Source organism: Petromyzon marinus, chromosome 80 (assembly GCF_048934315.1).
Source record: "Petromyzon marinus isolate PM22_M1 ecotype Great Lakes invasive population chromosome 80, UKy_Petmar_22M1.pri1.0, whole genome shotgun sequence".
Taxonomy (NCBI): domain Eukaryota; kingdom Metazoa; phylum Chordata; class Hyperoartia; order Petromyzontiformes; family Petromyzontidae; genus Petromyzon; species Petromyzon marinus.
The window spans coordinates 9,726,089-9,739,074 of record NC_133746.1 but is presented as its reverse complement, the minus strand read 5'-3'; positions in this window follow the sequence as shown (position 1 = coordinate 9,739,074).

The following is a 12,986-nucleotide window of genomic DNA, read 5'->3' as shown; positions in this document are numbered from 1 at the left end:
TCGGTGAGCTCCTCCGGCAGGCAAGGCTGCGATGGCTGGGTCATGTAGCCCGCATGCCCAGCCACCGCATGCCGAAACAGCTTTTGTTTGGCCGGATTTAGGGGGCTAAGCGGGCGCGGCACGGGCTAGAGAAGAGATGGAGTGATGTGGTACAGGAGGACGTGGAGCTGAGTGGACTTGCCGATGACTGGTACCAGCGGTGTCAAGATCGGCCTCTGTGGAGGAGGCTCGTGAAGGATGCTACTGGGCAGTTGGAGGCAGTCGCCCTCCAACAACAACGGAGGGCGGAGGAGCGACGCTCACAACAGCGAGCGGAGCGCCGGGTGGCTAAAGCACAGCAGGTTGGCACAGTAGGGGGCACAGGTGGTGCATCAGCCAGTCATCTCAGTCAGTCGACCCGTGGCACCTGGGTCTGCCCCGTGACCTCCTGCCAGCGGGCGTTCGACACTTCACGTGGCCTCAGGGTGCACATAGCCTGGCACAAGCGTTGTGGTGACGTCACCGCCACTTAGTGGCGAATGGCGGTTGTTGTTGTTGATGTGAGTGACTATGTAAGTGGGTGAGTGGCTATGTGAGTGGGTGAGTGGCTATGTGGGCGGGTGAGTGACTATGTGAGTGGCTGAGTGACTACGTGAGTTGGTGAGTGGCTATGTGGGCGTGTGAGTGACTATGTGAGTGGCTATGTGGGCGGGTGAGTGGCTATGTGGGCGGGTGAGTGACTATGTGAGTGGCTGAGTGACTACGTGAGTGGGTGAGTGGCTATGTGGGCGTGTGAGAGACTATGTGAGTGGGTGAGTGACTATGTGAGTGACTATGTAAGTGGGTGAGTGGCTATGTGAGTGGGTGAGTGACTATGTGAGTGGGTGAGTGACTATGTGAGTGAGTGAGTGGCTATGTGGGCGGGTGAGTGGCTATGTGGGCGGGTGAGTGACTATGTGAGTGGGTGAGTGACTTTGTGAGTGGGTGAGTGACTATGTGAGTGGATGACTGTGAGCGGACTGTGAGCGGGCGAGTGACTATGAGAGTCTATGTATATGTTTTGAACTTCTTTCACACCGTACGTAGCCAACCGCGCTAATCGGAGGTGGTTCTATTTTTATGTTACGCTACATTCAACCAAACATGAAACCGAAAGTATTTTAATGTAAAATGCGATACACATGTAGTATGATACAAGATATGATACATATTTTCTAGAGTGTTCAACATAGCGTGTCCAGTCAATCTGAAACGACACCAACGCACGTTGTATTTGGAGCCTCTTTATTTTAGACACAGCACCAACTCTCGGCCCCGCTACCTTGGTTGCCACTTGAAGCTCGCACCCTCTTCCCCAATGTCCCCTCGTGCTCTCCCCTTTTACCCCTCTCGAGCCTCGAACCTTCTGTCACTGTCTTTCTTACAGCCAATCCCCGTCATCATCCTTGTCTCTTAACGGTTCTTAAAACGTCGCCTCCAGGTTCCACTTCAGCTTTCCGCCTTCCCCCCCCACCCCGTTTGAACCTCTCTCTCGAACCTTCTGTCACTGTCTTCCTTCCAGCCAATCCCCGTCGTCGTCCTTGTCCCTTAACGGTTCTTTAAACGTCGCCTCCAGGTTCCACTTCAGCTTCCCACCTTTTTTCCCCCGTTTGAACCTCTCCTCCAATCCCTTCAAACCCTCGCCTCCCCCGACCAATCGTCCTGGAGGTCTCTTTACCCCGATAGGAGGCCTTGGCCTAACTTCATGGAAGACCGTTTGGCTGCACATTTGCTTGGGGTGAGTGCCGCCTAATTTCAGTCATTACAAATGTGTCTAATTAAAAGAAAAAAACGATGAACGTAATACCACGTGAATTATGGGCGGCTGAACTTCAATGCCTCATTGGAGGCTGGGAACGCCGCGTGACCTGGGACCCGCGATGGGCCACAAGGGAGACGAAGTGGGGACGAGACAGAGATGAGATGGAGAAGAGGTGGAGATAGAATGGAGACGAGATGGAGACGAGACAGAGATGAGGTGGAGTAGAGACGGAGACGAGGTGGAGATAAGATGGAGAAGAGGTGGAGATAGAATGGAGACGAGATGGAGATAGAATGGAGACGAGATGAAGACAAGATGGAGATGAGGTGGAGATGAGTGTGAGACGAGACGGAGACGAGACAGAGACGAGGTGGAGAAGAGACGGAGATAAGATGGAGAGGAGACGAGACGAAGACTGAGATGGAGACTAGGCGGAGAAGAGATGGAGACGAAACGGAGGCGAGACGGGAGGCGAGACGGAGATAAGATGGAGAGGAGACGAGACCAAGACTAAGATGGAGACTAGGCGGAGAAGAGATGGAGACGAAACGGAGGCGAGACGGGAGACGAGACGGAGATAAGATGGAGAGGAGATGAGACCAAGACTGAGATGGAGACTAGGCGGAGAAGAGATGGAGACGAAGCGGAGGCGAGACGGGAGACGAGACGGAGATAAGATGGAGAGGAGACGAGACGAAGACTGAGATGGAGACTAGGCGGAGAAGAGATGGAGACGAAACGGAGGCGAGACGGGAGACGAGACGGAGATAAGATGGAGAGGAGACGAGACCAAGACTGAGATGGAGACTAGGCGGAGAAGAGATGGAGACGAAATGGAGGCGAGACGGGAGACGAGACGGAGATAAGATGGAGAGGAGACGAGACGAAGACTGAGATGGAGACTAGGCGGAGAAGTGATGGAGACGAAGCGGAAGCGAGACGGGAGATGAGACGGAGATAAGATGGAGAGGAGACGAGACAGAGATAAGATGGAGAGGAGACGAGATGAAGACTGAGATGGAGACTAGGCGGAGAAGAGATGGAGACGAAGCGGAGGCGAGACGGGAGACGAGACGGAGATAAGATGGAGAGGAGACGAGACGAAGACTGAGATGGAGACTAGGCGGAGAAGGGATGGAGACGAAACGGAGGCGAGACGGGAGACGAGACGGAGATAAGATGGAGAGGAGACGAGACGAAGACTGAGATGGAGACTAGGCGGAGAAGTGATGGAGACGAAGCGGAAGCGAGACGGGAGACGAGACAGAGATAAGATGGAGAGGAGACGAGACGGAGATAAGATGGAGAGGAGACGAGACGAAGACTGAGATGGAGACTAGGCGGAGAAGGGATGGAGACGAAATGGAGGCGAGACGGGAGACGAGACGGAGATAAGATGGAGAGGAGACGAGACGAAGATAAGATGGAGAGGAGACGAGACGAAGACTGAGATGGAGACTAGGCGGAGAAGAGATGGAGGCGAAGCGGAGGCGAGACGGGAGACGAGACGGAGATAAGATGGAGAGGAGACGAGACGAAGACTGAAATGGAGACGAGACGAAGACTGAGATGGAGACGAAACGGAGGCGAGACGGGAGACGAGACGGCACCGCGTGTGGCAGCGGCGTCATCGCAAGCAGTGGAGTCACGACACCGCTCAGCAGGGATCTCGCGGGAAACCGCGATTGGTCGAGGCACCACCTCACAGGGGAACTGCGACCGGAGAACTCTACACCTTCGATACATCGTGGAGTGAACGGTCAAATCAACGATGGGAAAACCGGGGGCGATGGTGGTTCAAGTTTTCGATGTTGCATCTGTCTGGAAGGCACGTGGCCACGCCAGGGTTTCATACGAAGTACGAATACTTACAGTTTCTATTCTCTTCAGGGCGCTGAGAGAGAATACAAAAACTAATTCTCAGCAGACGAACCAGTATGGCCGTTAAAGTGAACGAGAACGAGTTAGTTGTACGACCTTTGACATTTGCGCCGTGGTGGCTAGGAGATGTTAACTCCCTCGCCTGGTACGCAGGAGGACGTGGGTTCGACCCCGACCAAGACGCCTGTTGTATTTGTAGTTTGCGTCTCTGTCTCCGCGGTTTGCGTGGATTTTTCTCCAGGTCCTCCGGTTTTCCCTCCACACACTTAGAGTGCAGCGTTTGGCTGCTGTAAATTCCCACACGTAAAGTATGTTGAACTTCAAAACTTCATTTGAAGCTTTCGTGACTGCGGTAATTACTCTGTGTTTTTTCGGTAAAGTCACGTAGAAAGAAAATACGTTACATAATAGAACACGACGTTTCGATTGGAACACAGGCAACTGTAATCAGGTGTGAATGCAAGCTCGAACAGAGACACATGCAGAGAGAGAGACAAAGACAGTCTCTGTGTTTCTCTCTCTCTCTCTGCGTGTGTGTCTCTCTATGTGTGTCTCCTCTATGTGTGTCTCTCTCTATGTGTGTCTCTCTGCGTGTGCGTCTCTCTCTCTCTGTGTGTCTCTCTCTCTGTGTATGTGCCTCTCTCTGTGTGTGTGTCTCTCTGTGTGTCTCTCTCTCTATGTGTCTCTCTCTGTGTGTGTCTCTCTCTGTGTGTCTCTCTCTGTGTATGTGTTTTTCTCTCTCTCTGCGTGTGTCTCTCTATGTGTCTCTCCTCTATGTGCCTCTCTCTGTGTATGTCTCTCTCTGTGTGTCTCTCTCTGTGTGTCTCTCTGTGTGTGTCTCTCTCTGTGTGTCTCTCTCTGTGTATGTGTTTTCTCTCTCTCTCTCTCTGCGTGTGTCTCTCTATGTGTCTCTCCTCTATGTGTGTCTCTCTATGTGTGTCTCTCTGTGTGTCTCTCTCTCTCTGTGTGTCTCTCTCTGTGTATGTGTCTTTCTCTGTGTCTGTGTTTGTCTCTCTCTGCGTGTGTGTCTCTCTATGTGTCTCTCCTCTATGTGTGTTTCTCTGTGTGTGTGTGTCTCTCTTTCTGTGTGTCTCTCTCTGTGTATGTGTCTCTCTCTCTCCTCTATGGGTGTGTCTCTCTCTCTGTGTCTCTCTCTGTGTCTGTGTTTGTCTTTCTCTCTCTCCTCTATGTGTGTGTCTCTCTCTCTCTCTCTGTCTCTGTGTGTGTGTGTCTCTCTCTCTGTCTCTCTCTGTGCACGTGTCTCTCTCTGTGTCTGTGTTTGTCTCTCTCTCTCCTCTATGTGTGTCTCTCTCTCTGTGTCTCTCTCTGTGTGTCTCTCTCTCTGTATGTCTCTCTCTCTCTGTGCACGTGTCTCTATCTGTGTCTGTGGTTGTCTCTCTCTGCATATGTGTCTCTCTCTCTCCGAGCTTGCATTCACACCTGACAACGGTTGCCTGTGTTGCAATCGAAACGTCGTATGCTATTATTTGTTTTCTTTTCTTTCCACGAAAGAAACAAATAGCATGTTGAACGTCTTTCGCACCGTCCATAGGCAACCCTGCTAATCGGAGGTGCGGACCATGCTCATCGTTGAGCTATCATTTGTGATCGACTTGTCGCTTCTGAAAAAGAAGCAATACAGCTCAGTGGGCCTTACGTGGCAAGTTATTTTTTTATTTAAAGCTTTCGTGACTGCAGGGATTCATATTCTTGGTTCTTTCGGTAAAGTCACCACCACGTAGAAGGGAAACAATAAAATAATAAAAATATAAAACAATAAAATTCGCACGACGTTTCGACTGCAACATAAGCAATCATCATCAAGTGTGAAAACCACAGCAAGAAAATTTGAAAAAATGGCGATTTTTTATTTAAAAAACCCGCCACTTTTTTCAAATGTTCTTATTAAAAAACCCGCCACTTTTTTCAAATGTTCTTGCTGTGATTTTCACACCCGATGATGCTTGCTTGTGTTGCAGTCGAAAAGTCGTGAGAATTTTATTGTTATATATATATATTTTATTGTTTCCCTTCTACGTGACTTTACCGAAAGAACCAAGAATATAAGTTCGTTTTAGTTTAGATTACTACTACTACTGCTTTAAATTCCCACGTGTGGTGGTGATGATGATGATGGCATCATCTACGATTGATGAGCTATCACCACGTGTGGGCCAGGTTCGCCTTCGAACACCGTTGAGAAAGGTTAAGGCGCGTCCGTTACACCTCGCGGAACAGACGAGAGAGCCTCTGAAACTCCCAAATCCTCTCGACTCGGTTCACCGAGGAGGCCCGCCCACCAATGTATCTTCCAATTGAGCAATCGGCATTCAAATCGTCGCAAAAAGCCTTACGCTGACCCCCCCCCCCCCCCCCGGTGATTGCGATACTCGTTGCGAGTGACCGTGCGAGACGAGGGGGCGCCGGTGGTGGGGGTGGTGTTCTGATTCACACCGAGATACGGACCTCACACGTGCGTCGGCCGTGTGTACGCAGCAGCTGCCAATCCATACGGTTTACTCGCATTCTTGTACAGGGAAGTTGAGTTTTCAGGTCCATACGGCGTACTGCCGTTTCAAAACTGGCCAAAGGAAAAATAATTGTTCATTTGCTTGTGGTTTCTCCCTTGTGATGATGGGGCTTTGTAGGATGAACGTTGAGATTTATCAGGGTATGGGAGGTTACCAATACGGTCTAAGTTGGTCTGTAATGAGGTAGGGCACTGGTAAGGGGTTGACAGGTATGTAGCAGTGTAGTGCATAGTGTAGTGTATAGTAGTGTATAGTGTAGTGTATAGTAATGTATAGTGTAGTGTATAGTATAGTGTATAGTAGTGTGTAGTCGTGTAGTGTATAGTAGTGTATAGTATAGTGCATAGTAGTGTATAGTGTAGTGTATAGTGTAGTGTATATTGTAGTGTATAGTGTAGTGTATAGTAGTGTATAGTAGTGTAGTGTATAGTGTCGTAGTGTATAGTGTAGTAGTGTATAATGTAGTGTATAGTAGTGTATATTGTAGTGTATAGGATGAACGTTGAGATTTAAAAGGGGTACGGGGTGACCAAGAAGGTCTGAATTGGTCTGTAATAAGGGCAGGGCACTGATAAGGGGTTGACAGGTTTGTGCGTTTCTGTCACGAATGACGTGCAGTGATGCCTATGAATTTAACGTTCATGTCGTGTTTGCATGCACACTCACGGCCACCAACACCGGTGACGATTATCTGAACCGGTCTCTGGGCCTCCCCTAGGTCGACTCGGCCTCAAACGAGTACCCGGGTACGGCGTGCAGTAAACATCGCCACTGGGGGGGAGACAAAGGTGGCCGGGCGTGGTGCTGGCCACCCACCCCCCTTCGCGTGCCACAGTGCCCGGGCTTTCATAGGCGCTGCTCATCCCTACTAAGAGCACTTGCCCCGACAGTCTGTTGCAGGCTACACGGTGGCGTGGGCACCTTTGTCTTTACTTCGCGTATGACGCAGAGGTGGCACTAGAATTCACTTGCGCAACCTGCAACTTGTTCTAAATATAAACAAATTAAGGCTAAATAAAGCGCTCTTCTGAACACGTGACCAGTGACGTCTGCTGCTGACGCTCCGATTTGCGGGCCGCAAGCGCGGTGGCTCTAAAGGTGAGACGCCCACTGAGCCGGGCGGGGCTGAGTTCGAGTCCAGGTGACGCAGCCACCGCCGGTCGTGAAACCGTCGTTCTCGAGCGTCGGGAGCTGATGGCAAAGCTGTCAACCCCTTACCAGTGCCCTGCCTTATTACACTACACTATACACTACACTATACACTACACTACTATACACTATACTATACACTACACTACTATACACTACACTATACACTACACTATACACTTCACATTACACTACACTATACACTACACTATACACTACTATACAATACACTATACACTACACTATACACTACACTATACACTACACTATACACTTCACATTACACTACACTATACACTACACTATACACTACTATACAATACACTATACACTACACTATACACTACACTATACACTACACTACTATACACTACACTACTATACACTACACTACAATACACTACACTTTACACTACACTAAACACTACTATACACTAAACTAAACACTACTATACACACTACACTATACACGCCACAATACACTATACACTACACTATACACTACTAGACACTACACTACTATACACTACACTATGCACTACACTATACACTACACTATACACTACTATACACTACACTATACACTACTATACACTACACTATACACTAAACTATACACTAATACACACTACTATACACTATTATACACTGTACACTACACTATACACTACTATACACGCTACACTATACACTACACTAAACACTACACTATACACGACACTATACACTACACTATAGCAGCAACCAATTGGCGTTCTGTTCACGTGACAAATCCCTCACTCGTTGGCCGTGTCGGGTGGTGGAGGGTTACGAAGCAACATTTATTACCTCACACGATGTAACCCCAAAAGAAAACTTTCATCACGAATTAATATTTGGGTCGCGAAATCCGTCTGCGTGTTGAACCAACAACGCAATGTTGTGAAACTCGATTGTCTGAGCGTGTAAAGTATTTTTATATATATGAATTTTTTTTATATTATTGGTTCTTTCGGTAAAGTCACGTAGATAGAAAATAAAAATGATGAAATAAAATTACAATTATTTTTTATTTTAAAATTTAAAGTCACGTAGATAGAAAAGAAAAATTATAAAATTAAAATTATTTTTTATTTTTGTTTATTTTTTATTTTCTATCCACGCGATGTCACCGAAAGACCCAAGAATATGAATTCCCGCAGTCGCGAAAGTTTCAATTGGAATTTTTTTTAGCTCCAAATAACTTTTTTCCGTCTCTTAAGGAGCTCCTTCTCTGGATCTTTCGGTAAAGTCACTTGCCCCGACAGTCTGTTGCAGGCTACACAGTGACGTGGACACCTTTGTCTTTACTTCGCGTATGACGCAGAGGTGGCACTAGAATTCACTTGCGCAACCTGCAACTTGTTCTAAATATAAACAAATTAAGGCTAAATAAAGCGCTCTTCTAAACACGTGACCAGTGACGTCTGCTGCCGACGCTCCGATTTGCCGGCCGCAAGCGCGGTGGCTCTAAAGGTGAGACGCTCACTGAGCCCGGCGGGGCTGAGTTCGAGTCCAGGTGACGCAGCCACCGCCGGTCGTGAAACCGTCGTTCTCGAGCGTCGGGAGCTGATGGCAAAGCTGTCAACCCCTTACCAGTGCCCTGCCTTATTACACTACACTATACACTACACTATACACTACACTACTATACACTACACTACTATACACTACACTATACACTACTATACACTACACTATACACTACTATACACTACACTATACACTACTATACACTACACTATACACTACACTATACACTACACTATACACTAATACATACCTGTCAACCCCTTATCAGTGCCCTGCCTTATTACAGACCCAATTCAGGCCTTATTGGTCACCCCGTGCCCCTATAAATCTCAACGTTCATCCTATACACTACTATACACTTTACACTACACTATACACTACAATACACTATACACGACTATACACTACACTACACTATACACTACTATACACTACACTATACACTACACTATACACTACACTATACACCACACTATACTAAACACTACTATACACTACACTATACACTACACTACACACTACACTACAAACTACACTAAACACTACATTATACACTACACTATACACAACTATATACACTACACTATACACTACACTATACACTACACTATACACTACACTATAGCAGCAACCAATTGGCGTTCTGTTCACGTGACAAATCCCTCACTCGTTGGCCGTGTCGGGTGGTGGAGGGTTACGTAGCAACATTTATTACCTCACACGATGTAACCCCCCCCCCCCAAAAAACAATTAAACTTTTATCACGAATTAATATTTGGGTCGCGAAATCCGTCTGCGTGTTGAACCAACAACGCAATGTTGTGAAACTCGATCGTCTGAGCGTGTAAAGTATTTTTGTATATATGAAAAAAAAATATATAGTATTGGTTCTTTCGGTAAAGTCACACAGATATAAAATAAAAAAATAAAATTATAATTATTTTTTATTTTAAATTTTAATTTTGAAGTCACGTAGATAGAAAAGAAAAACAAGAAAATTTAAATTATTTTTGTTTATTTTTTATTTTCTATCCACGCGACTTTACCGAAAGACCCAACAATATGAATTCTCGCAGTAGCAAAAGTTTTAATTGGAATTTTTTTTAGCTCCGAATAACTTTTTTTCCGTCTCTTAAGGAGCTCCTTCTCTGGGTCTTTCGGTAAAGTCACGTGGATGAAAAATAAAAAAATACATTACAATTAAAATAATTGTAAATTTAATTTATTATGTTTATATTATATCTACGTGACTTTACCGAAAGACCCAAGAATACGAATAGCAAATAAAAAAACTAAAATCTAAATAAAATTATTTAATAAAAATGTATAATTAAAACTAGTGAAATTTTGTATTTTTTAAAAAATTAAATAAAATTAAAACTATTTGTATTTTTATTTTCCATCTACGTGACTTTACCGAAAGACCCAGGAATATGAATAGAAAAAAATAAATTAAAATCAAATTATTTAATTAAAATTTATAATTAAAACTATTTTAATTTTATTTTAAATTTTTTTTAAACTATTTAAACATTTTTTTCTATCTACGTGACTTTACCGAAAGACCCAAGAATATGAATAGAAAAAAATAAATTAAAATAAAATGATTTAATTAAAATTCATAATTAAAACTTTTTTTTTAAACTATTAAAACATTTTTTTCTATCTACGTGACTTTACCGAATATGAATTCCTGCAGTCACGAAAGTTTGAACTCTGACGGACCATTCAGGACGGAACCTGCTATTCTTGGCCTCCACATTCAACGGAGGGGGGGAGGGGGGAAGTTGAGTTTTTCCACCCAAACCAGCTGAACCGGTTCCTGGTTCATCATTCCTGCGTCCTTTGAAGCCGAACACACAGACGCACACAAAGACCCCCCGTGTAGCCTCTAACAGACTGCAGCGGCAAGTGCCGTTAGCTAGCGCCTCACACACAGACACACACAAAGACCCCCCGTGTAGCCTCTAACAGACGGCAGGGGCAAGTGCCGTTAGCTAGCGCCTCACACACAGACACACACAAAGACCCCCCGTGTAGCCTCTAACAGACTGCAGCGGCAAGTGCTGTTAGCTAGCACCTCACACACAGACAAATATACCCCGTGTAGCCTCTAACAGACTGCAGCGGCAAGTGCTGTTAGCTAGCGCCTCACACACAGACACAGACAAAGATCCCCAGTGTAGCCTCTAACAGACTGCAGGGGCAAGTGCTGTTAGCTAGCACCTCACACACAGACAAATATACCCCGTGTAGCCTCTAACAGCCTGCAGGGGCAAGTGCTGTTAGCTAGCACCTCACACACAGACACAAAGATCCCCCGTGTAGCCTCTAACAGGCTGGAGGGGAAAGTGCTGTCAGCTAGCACCTCACACACAGACACAGACAAAGATCCCCCGTGTAGCCTCTAACAGACTGCAGGGGCAAGTGGTGTTAGCTAGCACCTCACACAGACAAAGATCCCCCGTGTAGCCTCTAACAGACTGCAGCGGCAAGTGCTGTTATCTAGCGCCTCACACACAGACACAGACAAAGATCCCCCGTGTAGCCTCTAACAGACTGTTGGGGCAAGTGCTGTTAGCGAGCACCCCACACACAGACAAAGATCCCCCGTGTAGCCTCTAACAGACTGCAGAGGCAAGTGTTGTCAGCTAGCACCTCACACACAGACACAGACAAAGATCCCCAGTGTAGCCTAACAGACTGCAGCGGCAAGTGCTGTTAGCTAGCACCTCACACACAGACACAGACAAAGATCCCCAGTGTAGCCTAGCAGACGGCAGCGGCAAGTGCTGTTAGCTAGCACCTCACACACAGACACAGACAAAGATCCCCAGTGTAGCCTCTAACAGACTGCAGGGGCAAGTGCTGTTAGCTAGCACCTCACACACAGACACAAAGATCCCCCGTGTAGCCTCTAACAGGCTGGAGGGGAAAGTGCTGTTAGCTAGCACCTCACACACAGACAAATATCCCCCGTGTAGCCTCTAACAGACTGCAGGGGCAAGTGCTGTTAGCTAGCACCTCACACACAGACACAGACAAAGATCCCCCGTGTAGCCTCTAATAGACTGCAGGGGCAAGTGCTGTTAGCGCGCACCTCACACACAGACACAGACAAAGATCCCCCGTGTAGCCTCTAATAGACTGCAGGGGCAAGTGCTGTTAGCTCGCACCTCACACACAGACACAGATCCCCCGTGTAGCCTCTAACAGACTGCAGGGGCAAGTGCTGTTAGCTAGCACCTCACACACTGAGACAGACAAAGATCCCCCGTGTAGCCTCTAACAGACTGCAGGGGCAAGTGCTGTTAGCTAGCACCTCACACACAGACACAGACAAAGATCCCCCGTGTAGCCTCTAACAGACTGTTGGGGCAAGTGCTGTTAGCGAGCACCTCACACACAGACACAGACAAAGATCCCCCGTGTAGCCTCTAACAGACTGCAGGGGCAAGTGTTGTTAGCTAGCACCTCACACACAGACAAAGATCCCCCGTGTAGCCTCTAACAGACTGCAGAGGCAAGTGCTGTTAGCTAGCACCTCACACACAGACACAAAGATCCCCCGTGTAGCCTCTAACAGGCTGCAGGGGCAAGTGCTGTTAGCTGGCACCTCACACACAGACACAGACAAAGATCCCCCGTGTAGCCTCTAACAGACTGGAGGGGAAAGTGCCGTTAGCTAGCACCTCACACACAGACACAGACAAAGATCCCCCGTGTAGCCTCTAACAGACTGTTGGGGCAAGTGCTATTAGCGAGCACCTATGAAGGCTACCGGCACTGTGGCACACGAGGGGGTGGGTGGCCAGCACCACGCCCGGCCGCCTTTGTCTCCCCAGTGGCGATGTTTACACACCGCTACACCGCACCAGGCACTCAATTTGAGGCCGAGTCGACCTAAATGAGGAGGCGTCGGGAGCGGTTCAGATAATTGCTGTTATCACTGATGGTGGTGGTAGTGGCGGTGGTGGCGGCGGTGGTGGTGGCAGTGGTTGTAGTGGTGGTAGTGGTGAGTTGTGGTGGTGAGTTGTGGTGGCGGGAATCGAAATTGCCACGATTATACACTACACTATACTTGTAAATCTTGG